This window comes from Bombus vosnesenskii, unplaced genomic scaffold, assembly GCF_011952255.1.
Source record: "Bombus vosnesenskii isolate JDL3184/JDL3185 unplaced genomic scaffold, Bvos_JDL3184-5_v1.1 scf7180000014105, whole genome shotgun sequence".
Taxonomy (NCBI): domain Eukaryota; kingdom Metazoa; phylum Arthropoda; class Insecta; order Hymenoptera; family Apidae; genus Bombus; species Bombus vosnesenskii.
Window position 1 is genome coordinate 63846 of NW_022883371.1, and position 14650 is coordinate 78495.

Consider the following 14650-nt stretch of genomic DNA (forward strand, 5'->3'; position numbering starts at 1 on the left):
AAATAGCGAGAACCTAACGACGCGACGCCAAGATACCATAAAATTTTGAAAACGCATAGCTTCGATGAAATCGCAAAGTTCACGTGATTAACCCTCGGCTGAGGTTAATCCGACGGTAACGTCGCGACGCCAGGCTAATGGCATGCACGACGTCGCCAACATTTTCAGCCAACCAGTCGTCGAGCATCCGTTCTGTCTAACGACAAGAAGAAGGGGAGGCGCATTGCTGCTATCGCGGCTCGTTCGAGTGATGAAGTGAGTGCAGAGTGAGGCCTATTTTTGTGCTCACCGACAAACAGCCTCGTAGATCTCGTGACACATCGTTAGAGCACCACGAAAATATCTTCCACGCGGACGAAAAGTGTTGCGGCATATCCAGCTATCGGCTACTACGTTTATTCCAAGGGATTACCAGCTGCCTTCCTTCGAGGCAACCGTACGCATCGTTTCAACCATTCAAACGGATGCGATGCAGCATACTTTCATTATTTAATGATAATTCATATCGTTGTAGATGTACAATATTTACTACTTTCATTAGGAAGTACGCGTTTCCGAATACTATATATTTAAATTATATTTGAAGACTAGAGTCACGATTTCATATTTAGTTCGCTTACTTTTAAAAATACACGTAATATATGCAGGGTGTTTAACAGGCATAATTGTACGTGAAAAAACAAGTTCAGAATATAGAATAAAATATTTTCACACCTCAGTTCATTTTCGAGAAAATCGAGTTTGAAACAAATTTCTCTGTTTAGGGCTTCATTTATAAGAAAATAAAGCTTACACATTTCGATTGAGAACTGCCCTGGTATGCAGGCACGATAAGTTCTCAAATTTATTTTTATCAAATACACAACATCTCACAAATTCTACATTATTGTCTATTATTTATTTCTGTTCAATTCAGAATTAGCCAAGTTTAAGTCTATTTGACTACAAACTCGATTTTATCGAAAGCGAAAAATTCTATTCCATATTTTTGACTTATTTCTTCACGTAGAATCACCTTATTACCAATCATACGATTCCTGTGACACCCTGTATAATTTGAGACAATTAGATTAATTGTATTTACGAAGAAGAACCATGAATTTGAACATTTTCCGTTAATTAATGTACAGGAAGTGAGCTGAGACATAATTTGCCATAGTAATTGAATTTCATTTTCTTCCAAAAACTATGTTGCGAAAGATATTCACATGACTATAACATTTGAAAGTAGTCGCAAGTAAAATTGAACACAGGACAATAATAAAACGTAAAATTAAAAATTTTAGTCAACGCAAGGAGTTTCAACAGGTCACGCACAAAACTGCTAACATATTGCATTACATTATTCCTCGTTATTTTTAAATTAATTGGCGCTCACCATCGGTATTAAATAAGACAAAGGAGGAAATAAATTCTATTATGTATCTAGATACTTCTGTGTCAACTAAATACATTCTCGTTTCTAACTCTAACCATCAGCCAGTCACGCATCGTTACTTACAGCGAATAAAATTAAGCTAACGATGTACTTCATCGTAAACTCTCTGGGTTATTAACTTTGGCTTGCCGTAGATTATATCGTGGAATTTATTTAGTACCGTTAATACACCACGAGGTCACGTATCAACTAAGTTGAAAAGGGAAAGAAAATCTGACAGGAAGTATAGCGAAGACTAGAAATATGTAGCATGTAGCATAATAAATTGTCATCCTTAGCAACCATAAGATTTACAACGATCTAACAATTTGTAGTGGTATACTATAAAAACATGCAAGCAAAACATTTATATATATAAATCACCGTTCGACCATAAGTTTAAAACAATATAAGTATATTTTATATATCTTCAGGAATATTACAAACCATAATACTTTAAAGCTTTGCATTTACCATTTGCAGTTACTATAATACGTAGTAGAAATAGAAATCGAATTAATTGTAACTGAAAAATTGGTAATTACTTATACACTTTTTTATAAAAACAAGAGATTTTCAAGACAAATCGAAACAGACGTACCTCTTATACCTCTTATATCAGGCTTTCCACCATGTCCCCTCTTGACAGTTATTGCAACGTTTGAAGATACTTTACTCGATGAAATTATGGCAAGCAGCTGCGCGCTTTTTTCGATCATTTGGTTTCCAGGCTCAAAATTATTATGTACCATGTAGGCTTTACACTTACGATATAGGTATAACCTGCTGTCAGAGGAAGCCTTATATATGTACATTTTCCAGGACTAAGTGGCGGGGAACTAATGATAAACACGACTCTTCGCGGCTATAAGAGGAAATTAATGTTCCGGACGTAACGGTAAATGGAGTAGAAAGAAGACAAGAAACTGTGAGATAAATGATGCTTGGTTTGTCGAAGAATGGTATTGCCTTTTACAAAAGCTTGACGAATCAGGTTTGTTGAAAGATTTCAAATTATCATTTAATCATTTCTCCGAACCAACAAATTGAGGTTTCTTTAAAGAAGAAGTAAAACATTCATTACATTTATATATATGTATATTCATTACTGTTAACAATATAATTTTAACTGTTAACATATATTACTATTGATAAGTAATTGATATTTTATTAATTATTATTATTAATGCATGCTTGTTTATTTGTATAAAAATTGATTACAACTGATTACATTGTTTATGAAATATCAAATAGTTATCAATTACAGCAATTCAACATAAGATAATTATTATATTTTATTTATTATTATATTATTATTTAATTATTATATTTTATTATTTAACATATGTTAATATTTAACATATTGCTTTTTTCTCTTAATGTTTGACGCTAATATCTATATAATTATTAAGTAATATGTCTTTAAGTGCATATTATTTAAAGAAAGTATTTATATAATTTAGCAACTAATAGTAAAATTATATGGAAAATTGAAATATACACGGATATGTTTTTATCTTTGCGACTTTATTGCATATGCTAAAGAATTAAAATAAATTATTAATAAAATACTTATATCTTTACCCTCAGTAAATTATCGCAATACGTTTCTCTTACTTAATTAGCTACATTTTAATGTTATTACTGCATCATGTTAACTGTAATGATTTAAATATATCAGAGAGAAGATACTTATGTAAGCTGCAATATAAATACTTCTTTGTAAGCTTAATAATAATAGTAGTAATAGTGTTTAATCTATTCTTAACTTTCTTATATAAAGAAGATACTTAAACAAAACTATGCAGTGAATAAATCTATAAAGGTATCAAACGTAAAAGTTACATCGTATCTATTTCTGAAACAACACTTTACGTGTCAGAAGTCTTAAATAGAGGAAATAATAGCATAGAAAATGATCCGAGTTAATTAATGTATCAGTTAGCAGCGATATACATAATTTCCCACAGAGACGTCACCAACGCAGTCAGAATTTATCAATCTGATGTAAATGAATTTCATTTGTCTTAGCATATTTTAGTTAAGAACACCATCTATAAAATTTAATGGTGAAACTACTGAACTAAACATTATAAATAAGTATTTATATATTCAAAGTTTCAAAAATATATAAGATAAAAGTTGAAATATAGACAATGTAACGTATATATGCTCTAAGTTTCTTCATATGCTAATAAAATATGCGTATTGATTTAAAACATCTATATCGTTTCATAGGTAGACTACTACAAAATATATTTTATTTATAACTACTGCTACACAATTCTCTGCATCCTTTAACGAAAACAAATCTAAACCTCAAAAATTTGTTAGATTTATTCGTCATTCGTTTATTAAATTATTCGTCAGATTTCTATGTCTCACTCTGTATATGATCAACTTTATTTGCATTAGTTATCCAAAAATAGTTTGTTTACATAAATCATTATAACAATCAAATCTTTATGTAGATTATAAATATGACTGTTGTATCAATCTTGTAAACATTATTTTCAAAATTTTACATATATTTTGCAAACGTACGTTTCATTTGAGTATTGTAAATCTAAACTTCAATAATTATTGTTAGATTTCAATAAGGATATTACGTGATTCTGATTGTCAAGGAGCTTTCAGAAAATTGAAAATGGTTGCAACTTGGAAGATGTGCAGCGAAACGAAATTTGAATTGATCGCCTCACCTCACGGAGAGTAAATGCGCAAGGAAGTGATTGCGAATGATGGACGGTCGGGTGCCGAGGGATGATAAAGTAGTAGCGTGTGGTAGAGCATATCGACGGGAAGCACCCCCATCTATCAGCCCCTTTCCACTTCACGGATAATCACCGGCTGCCAACCAAAGTCAGACTACAAGTAAGATCTTACAGCGTGATCTAAGTCTACTTTGGCCGATCTAAAAAGATTACATCGTGTTGTATCGAAGATGTTATCGCGTAAGAAAAATAGGAGATCGAATCAAAAGAATTTCTACTATCTCACAAATAACAAGTAATATTTTAGGAACGTAGATAAATGAAATTATTTTACAAGTATAACATATAGAAGGTGTTTACAGTTTTAAAACCCTATCATCCAACTCTATCAAGATATTCCATTAAAATATTAGATACTAAAATAAAGAATTAAAATATTTGTTTTCTGCAAGCCACTTTCATATCAAAAAGTTAATCTTTTTTATTAAGTTATCTTGTCATAAATATCTGTATGACTTATCTACATATAAAATAAAATATATGCTACGTTTTGGAAATGTATTGGTACATAGAAGCGATCGGATTGTATCTGAACACAGATGCAGTGTCATCCATCATCCTCGAAGGTGTGCATTCGCTTGTGCTTAGAGTATACGATCGCGTGGGGAAAGTGGGGAACATATACCGTTATGGTATGTACATGAAATCCAAATGCTTTCAACACCACGGCAATATGCAGGAACCAAAAATAACAGTTGTTTGTAAAAATTTTATGAGAAAGGTCATTGAGAAGAAAGTAATTTTTGTTTAAATGGAAGACAATGATCATTAAACCTTAAAGAAATATTTCAGATAATTAAATGATTAAAGAGTATTAATTTTTTGATATTCTGATTTTAAATAACCATTCATTTTCTTGTTACTAACAACAATTATCAATATTGGAATTCTTTTAGTTGCCGATAGCTGTTGTTAACAACAGAATTTTTTTGCGACACTGATAACCATTGTCGATGATGAGACATTTCGGATTGTCATTTTGGTTACTTTTGATCACTGTCAACTTTCATTAATATTACTGACACTCGATCCGTAGAAGAACCGTACTAATTCTTATACTGCAGCTTTTTTTAATCTTGGTTATAACTTATGGTCGTATGTCACCTGGTCGTAGAGGGTAAAAGATAGAAAAATTTCATATCTGACATTGCTGCAACATCGAGTTGTACGTCTGATCCGGCAAAATTTCCATAAAAATGCTACTCGCATACAAACACCAATTTTTATCTCAACGTATATACGTACGTATGTACAAACCAAGTTTTTGTTTTCGCCGTGACACCTTCTAAAGTTATACGATTCTTTTATAATAATTTTCTTGCGTTCTAACAATTACCTTAGTACGCAGTAATTGCACATTTTAAATACCAAGTCAAACCAGCTTGGTTCAGAGCGTTTAACGTTTAACTGCAGATTGGTTCTTCTGACAAGAGGCTTTCCTGCACCTTGTCCAATTTTATGACTACGATAATAAGGTAAAAATAGCGGGCAACAATTTTGGAAAGGTATAAACGTTAGAAAGCGCAAAGTTGATGTAACGTGGCCGATTGGATGAAGTACTCATTTCTTGGATGGCAGCAACTGAATTTACCGATCTTCTGCAGGGCTGAATTCTTAACGTCTACACGCCGGCTGTACGCGCGTACGTACATCGTGCCGCACCGCGCCGCGGCGTTGGTACGTAGAAACGGAGATCAGCATATGTCGCGTATTATTTACAATTGGCGGCGATTTATGTCTTTGCGCCGGATGAGGGCAGGCAAGCAGGCATGGGGAATGTAGAAAGAGAGAAAGAGAGTGACCAAGAGACAGGAAGAAAGAGAGGGAAAGGGAGAGGGTGATAGGGAGACAGGATAGAAAACGAGAGAGAGAACGCGGCCGCCTTGCCAGCCAATTCCCGGCGGCCCGCTATATTTACGAGGACCATAAAGTAGCGGGCACGGCCGCGTATATTGCCGCGTAAATATCAGCTTATGGAAATATAGAGCTCAATATCTGCCTGCCTGCCTGCCTACCTGCCTACCCAACGCGTTCCGCAGCTTTCCTTCCCTTTCCATTCAAGGACCATCCGATGTCGATGTCGATGTCGGTGTCGGTGTCGGTGTCGGTGTCGGTGTCGGTGTATGTCGGGGTAGTTTTCGTTCAGCTCGTTGGTAATCGCATATCTTGCCTGGAAAAATTATTTTTACTTTCTCGACACCCCTCGTTGCGAAGCAACTTTGACGTGTTATGAAATTTACTTCTTTTTCCATCCTATGTCCCGGAAGATATAATTTTTTCTTTCTTAAGATCGTTGTTACGCCTATTGCGCAGTTCAACCTTCCGTTCCCATGTACTCCGATGTCTTTGTTATGTTCCTTTCTACACCTCTTACTATTCGTAAAGTTATAAAAGAAATCGTTCCTACCAAAAAGCATCAACAAATGTCAGGAACGTTTCAAATTATAGCTCCGTGTTTTCTGTAATAAAATATTGCAATTTTTTTCCTTTTAGGTGCGTCGTTATTGTCATATATGGACGAACATTCACTTAGTTTATTATAGATTAGATTCGTTTATCAGCACTATAACACGAACTACGTGTATCTATATATGTTATTAACGTACTATTGATTCCTATTATCACTCATTTTTACACGTACGATCGTTGGTTGTTTGTAATAGGCTTGTATTTAACATCGGACAAATTAACTTATTACTTTCAGATATGTCTAATGTTATTCAACGGATACAACAGAACACAAGCAATTAATCAATGAAATCTCCAATCTAGCACTCATTAACATTAATTACCATTAACCACTGTCTATGTCAATGATTGTAAGCTCAACTTGCCGCTAACATAATCACCAAGCATTAAATCAGATAGATCTTTCTTCCAACACCTTTACTTACGTTTGAACACTTATATGCGTACACTATACCCTAAACACTGTAACTCGAAAAATGACTTTATCTATTTAAATTTATACATACATTCAAATGAATAATTATACGTGATTAATTCATGTAATTGTTAATGCTGTACAAAGAGGAATTTCATAGATAGGTGTTATCGAACGAAATATATACTGTTACGTACGTATTACTACTAAAAACGGGTATTATAAAACTTTTGATTCATTATTTCCTGGACATTTTTCATAGACATATGTTTGAAATTATCGAAGAAAGTTTCTTTGATTGACAGTGTTCTCGAAAGCTCTGCACGAACTGTCAAAGTAACGGAGCGATGCAACGAAGCGTGTGATTAATCCGTGAAATCTTCTAATCCCGAGGAAAGTGGATGGACGCGATGTAAGTGTAGTTTCAATCTAGCGAAAGAGCCGGTCAGGAGTCTATAGTCAGCGGAGGAGAACGCGACGAGAACGCCTGACGCTGGCTGACACCATTAGCGCAGCCATCCGTCACCATTAACACAGATGTCCGTGTGTTTCCGCGAACATCGCATTAATCACACCTATCCACATAAATTTCCGCCAGTCCGAGCCGAGCAACGAAACCCGAGCGCGTCCTGACACCTTAATGGATGATAAATCAGGAATTCATTAAGGGAGGGGACAGATGCAACGTATTTATTAAATCGAATTCGACGCCAGCAAATGGCTGTATTTTAATCTGTCCAGCAAATGTCTGCCAGCTAAGTCATAGCTGGCGATGTCGAGTCAGATTTCTTGTGTCAATTAAATTCACCAGTCATCCTGCTGTTACTTGCTTAATATTAGAATTTAAATAATTTTATTGGAAATTTATTCCACTTGCTGCATCGACTTCGAATTTAAATAAAAAAACAATCACTATATTTCGTCCTTTTAAACAAATTGAATAAGATAATTATGTAACAGTTATAGCACATATCTTAAAAAAAAAAAAAAAGAAATAGAATTTTTGATTGCGATATTTTTAACGAACTGGAATTTTATCTGATATTATAATCTTACCATCTTTTTTCTGTTTTTATATTTGAAAGCGGAAAAACGAAACATAAACAACAATAAAAAATGTGTTTTACAAAACGATTTCTAGGTTCAAAATAAATATTAATTTCTCTAGTAAGTTACACAAAAATCAAATATTTCGAGATATTTGTGTATGAAACGAATAAAAACAGTGATACAATATTAAAAACTAATTTTTTTCTACATAGAAAGTTTGGATTATGAATCATCAATCTGTCTCTCGTATCCTTGTTAAATTTTTCTAATTATCACATTTTGCTATGAAATAATGTTAAAAAACAAAACATGTTAAGAAACAATCATATTTAAAGTAAAAAGTATTTAAAATGCATTTAATGTAGTGATATACCGTGACTACGTCCGTAAATTTAAATACTACATTTTAATACTATTTATCGGAAAGATTAAATCGCAACAAAAATCTTATAGCAACTTCTAGAAAAAACGGTTAGCTTTCATTAACTATTACCGAGTTCCTACCTTCTTAGAATTTCAATGAAAAGTCAGAAGTTTTCGTGTGTTTACGAGATCCTGTTGGTAATTAGTTAAAATTTATGGTATACTTTTGCACGCTGCGCGACTTCAGATGGATTTATCTTAAATGCCAATGCTAACAGATAAGTTTAGATCCGGTTAGCAATGGTTGCTGTTCCAAGCACTGTAATGCCGCATGGTTTTTGTCAGAAACAGCTGCTGGGCCTTCAGTGACTTGTGTCTATCCTATACGGGAAATTTTATATGATTTTCCCGATCTAACTATCTTATTCTTTAGAAACAACACATGTTCATGGAACTGTTTACTTTTAAAACAGGAAAAAGAATTTAATTGCATGGCTGTCAATTAGATTAATGTAGAGGATACAAAATTGATTGAGCATAACTCCGATTTAATCTCACTTCATGGAAGGAAGGAAAGTTGTAGTGGTATAGACGGAGTTACATGGGTACAATGAGAAATCGAGAAATCCTTAGGATTGCGGTTTTGATTGAAACTCGGGCACATATTTCCCAAGTGTGTTGTCGCGTGTACCGTTTTAGCCACCGGTTTGCTGAAGGTGTAACGAGCAACCTCCCTTAGCGACTATCAAGCTTTACCCAAAATTAAACCTTACTGAACTTGAAACCCCAACAGTTATTATCGCACCGTTGCTCTTACTAAGTTCGTATGTACTATAAGTCTGCTTACACTAAATAATTTGCTTCTTCCATTTAAAACGCCTGCTGAATGTTTATTCAATTAATAATTCATTTTATAGTAGACTTTCATCATGCCCTGTACATTTCTCATAAAATAATACTACAAAGGTTAAAAGATTATTAAAATATCACAAAGTGCACGTCGGAAAATTGGTATTCATGATGTCACAATTTTCTGTTTTATATAAAAAAAAATACAATGCATATTTTAAAATACAAAATTGATAACTACAATACTTAAAATCTCTACGTTAATAGCTACGTTTTGCATTATATTTTTAATGTTTACAGAAGTTCATAATGGATAATTGTAAGAAGCGATAATATAGGTTAAAACAATAAGATTTACGTTCTTCCTGAAGATTTCAACACGCCCCTTTCACTTCGAGTGTTTCCGCGCCCCCCAGAGGCTTTCCTTAAAGTTGCCACTTTCACAAATGCTCCGCCCAACAATTATTGCTGACAGTTAATGAATCGTTCAAGGAGAACTTATCGTTGATTTCTCTTAATTACCTTCACTACATTTGAAGATATTTTACAATTTGTCATTCAAGTCAAGACACTGAGACGAACAGTTACATTAACTGATTAACTTGAAGTAACACTTGAATTAATATTGAACTACCTAGAACTGTTTTTAAAGATTTTGTAAATTTAAGAGATGCAAAGCAAAAGATAAATAAATAACGTGAAGATCTAATCGTAAATATAATAAATAATTAATTAAAAACCATAAAAAATACCAAACTCCAAGGATTTTCACATTATTCCTTTCCTCTGTATCTTTATATAAAGTTAAATATTAGTGTGTTATTAACATGTTATTTTCTATCATAAACCCCAATTAGGGATAAATATTTAACAGAATAACGATTAAACGAGTGAGTGTAATGGCATTTTTCGATTATTTATTTTTCTTTTTGTTTTTTATAAATTCTGACTGCCGTTCAGTAAAGTAACCATATATATTTTCCATATTTTTCGAAGCCAAGTTAAATAAAAATTATAAGTTCTGAATATGTTATGCTCTAATATACCTTCATGCTAGCAATAAATATACATATCCCATTATACATATTGTATATATATATATACAATATATATATATACATACAATTACATACATGTATGTATGTATATATATATACATACAATTACATACATGTATGTATGTATATATATATACATACAATTACAATAAATATATACATACATATTGTATATATATATACAAAAGATTATACATATATATATATATTATTAATAATAACTACATAATTTATTTATTTGAAACAACTTAATTTATCTGTGTATATGTATATATATGAAATAAGAGATATAAATAAAGTTTTTGTGTATGATATGTATCTTACAATTACATAATTTGCGTTGTAAATGAAACGAGTTCCTTTAACGTAACGCGTTATATAAGGCTGAAATAGAAGAAAATGTTGAAAACGGCAAAATGCTGAAAGTTAGAATATCCGCATTTTAATTCGTCGGATGTGGAAGCATATCTATACAGAGGTCCATTCGGTACTATAATGACCTAGACGTATACAGGCTTGAACATAAATATGTTTACGCGGCGTAGGTGCCGACTGATTATAAAGGTTTAATATTGCTCCTCGGGCATTTGCAGTAAAGTAATGCAAGCCGCCGCGTAAGACGTACGAGGCTGACCGCGAGAATGGGAAAGATAGATGGTGAACAAACGACTGAGAGAGGAGGAGAGAAAGAATGAGAAGGAAAAAAGAAAGGAGCACGAAGCACGACCAGGTGAGTCGGACAACCAGTGGTAATGGAGCCAAGAGTCGACTGTAAATAATGCGGCTTATTGTTAAATCGCCGCGGTCCCAGCATCATTAACTCTATCGCAGATCTCCGTGGCGCAGCGGGTGTCGCGGTAACTCTTACCTCAAGTGGGTATGCGTGTTGCGAGTACAATGCCGGCTAATGATGCCTCGACGCCGGTATGTGGAGCGACCGACCGAACACACAACGACTCCGATGGAACCGCAAAAAGAGACCGAGCCACTATGGACGAAGACGGATGAACCACCAAGTCGAACGGGGATCGACGCGACTCAAGTCGACTCGAAGCGATGCGGTGCGACCAACGAGGAAACCGAACAGACAACGTGTCGCGGTTTAACACCCAGACAAAACAACACCGGATCAAGTTCGATGAACACGCAAAAATGTACAGCTTAACGTCGTATTAACCGCATAAATGAAAGACATACTTAATGATCGTTGATAAGGAAATGTCGACTTGTAACTTTGATAAAGTAAAGACTCTTGTACTTAAGTCCCAGAAAAAGATATATGTATATGCCATAGTGGACAAGTAGAATCGAAATTTTCGGTCAATGCGAAGGATTCCAAAATAACATGCAACAATAAAGCAAAAAATAGAGGGACAAAATCTTGGACATAAAGAGCAATCGCGTGAAATTAAAAAGACTAAAATTAAATCCAATTATAATCATTATTAACTGGTTAAATAATCATTAGGTTTGAAATAATGTCTCTTGCACGTAATAGCTAATTCAGACGTGCCCCCCTCGTGGTATGACCTTTTTACTTTAGAGTACTTTAGTTACTGGTCTTACATATTTCCGAATGCCAGAAAAAATACCTTAACACTAAAAAAATACCTACCGAAATACCTACTGAAGCATCTAAACTTTTTTTCTATGCATATTTGTTCTTCTAGTATAAATACTTACACATTATATAGTGTTGAATTTCAGTAAACCATATTTGTTTGATAATGATACTCAAATGTCGATCGAATGAATACTCTTTTATTGTGATAATTTGTCTTAAATAAATATCTTTTATTATTTAAATAGTAGACTTTTGTTTATTTTGTATTCCTTTCAATTTATTCAAATAATTTGTGTGGGCCACGGATTTCTATCTTATGTAATGTGAACGATTAATTCTAAGTAATAAAATGTTGGCTTTTATGCTACTATAATAACAAAAACAATAAACATTTAATTTTATTATTTTATTCAATATTTTCTTCCATTAATTACTGAAAAATTGAATAGACGTCTGTGGCTCGTACTGTAAATAATTCCAACCCAAGTGGTTAAAAAAGTTAATTGCAAGTATATCAGTATCTTAATTATTAGACCAGCGATTAATAAAAGTATCGATTTCATTGGAACATCGATTAACGAAAAATTTTATGTATCCTCTTATAAAAAAAGAATTCTGAAAGAGGAACAGAAACGAAGAATTATTACATCCTTATTCAAATATTTTTATTTCTATTTACTGTTAATATTAATAAACAGATCGAACTAAATAACTATTTGTCATGCGAAAAGAAAATCATTCGATTATTCGAACAAACATGATTTATATGAATAATGAAAGTTGTACGTACTCAATCTACAAATAAGACAAAACTATAGAATAAAAAGAGAAACGTCGCACGTAATATAAGAGAAAATAAACTTGACCTCTGGTAAGATTCAACAAGCTTGAATATCACTTGGTGGAACGATACCATGTGTACGTAAAGTCACCACAGGGGACAACCTTTCATCAACCATCAATGGTGGTTCTCTTCCCCGTTCTCTCGCATGACCACACGTAACGCCATCGTCCCTATTGCCTCACGCTGAGAGCATACCCGCCGCTAATGAACGTCTCAATACCCATGCTGAGCACCTCCATCTTTCGAACCACGCACCCCATGAACATCAGTCTAGTTTAGTACCGTGTAACGTGCGGTGGTTAATCATTTTTAGACCCTGTCATCGCTCTCATTTTAACTTCTTTCTTTTACGGTCTCTCTTCGTTCGAACGATCATGTTTATTTCATGTTTATGAACGATCATTGCTATGATAAATTTTGCTTCATTATACTCTTAAACCGATGTTCGAAAAAGATTCGTACTATGAACGATTAGCATAAAACGGTAACGAGTTGAATAGTTGAATAGTAATTTCAAATTTTGTCAGTTGTTTACTATTTTCAAACTTCTATAATAGTTACATTTAAGAAGAAGCGTATGAAATTTCATTAGATTATCAACTGTAAATTATCTGTCACAAAATTTCTTAATATTAAAATTATTTAAATATATATCTTTTTACATAAAATATGCACCACATTCTGATTATATACTTTTATATTATTATATTATATATATATATATATATATATGTATTAGGAATTATATATATATATAATATAATATATAATATATAAAGATATATATATATATATATATATATATATATATATATATATATATGTATTAGGAATTAACTATTTGTATTATACATGTAAATAATTTAAAAAGAAAAGTAGTTTCATCCAGCCTAGGTATTCAGGTTTGACGATACTCAACAATAAAAGCAAAAGAGCAAGGATACTACCATCCCTTAAGTTTCAACGCTAGAGTGCATCTCAAGGGTGCGTTTCTACTGCGATACCATGTCTAGCGGCATACGTGGCGTTTATTGCCCACGTTTGTTACAATAGCTCCTTCGAGGATTGAAAGTTTTTCGATTTCGTCCGGATGTACCATCATAGGCGATATTGCTTCTTGGCTCGGTACAACAACGGAAGAAAATATATATTCGGAATCTTTCGGAGATATGTGAACTAGAAAGAAGAAGTTGGAAGAAAAAAAAATTACACAACTTTTAGTTATAATCGTAATCTTCCATTTATTGAAAGTTGTATTACAATTAATTATAAATATTATTGGACAAGTATTTGTAAAATTTTGCATTTTGTAGATAATGCATTTAATAATTATAAGTACCATGATGAAAACATTAAGAAACATTAAGAATACTTGTGTCGCAGACTATGTAAATGGACGTAATAGACAAATGGCTTCTATTACGTATTATTACTTTGATCGTATACTTTTAAAATTACTTTTAATATATTTTAAATATAGTTATTAATAATGTAAAATTTCTAATTCCTTTGACCTTTAAGATAAATGTCGCAAAATATTGTTCAAAGAGTCTTTAACGATATACAACGATGGCGTAAATCAATCCTCTTTTTATTACATTACGTGTATGAAGCATATATATATGTGTGTATATATCTTTTTATACAGAATGAGCTTTCTAAATCTCGTATATCATTTTCTGCTTTAAAATCAAAATGGTAGAAAAGAAATATGGTAAAAGTCGCATAAAGGATCTCACTGCACTAGAATAGGTTATAGTAGAATTCGTGTACCTAATCTCCTAAAGGGTTATGAATTCACGTGTAGGGCAAAGGTTTCATATAACAACGACAGACCTACTGGGCGG

The 14650-nt window shown here is 32.9% G+C and overlaps 1 long non-coding RNA gene across 2 annotated transcripts; it reads left to right on the forward strand.

The window, feature by feature from the left end:
• Positions 1 to 100: 100 nt before the first annotated feature.
• On the forward strand, positions 101 to 4969 carry LOC117239663. Of its 2 annotated transcripts, none has more exons than XR_004494505.1 (3): positions 101 to 436; positions 2240 to 2411; positions 4045 to 4969. It is a non-coding gene; the product is annotated as an uncharacterized LOC117239663 (long non-coding RNA). The 2 variants fall into 2 exon arrangements; XR_004494506.1 differs by having other exon boundaries at positions 105 to 436; positions 4055 to 4969.
• The last annotated feature ends 9681 nt before the right edge of the window (positions 4970 to 14650 follow it).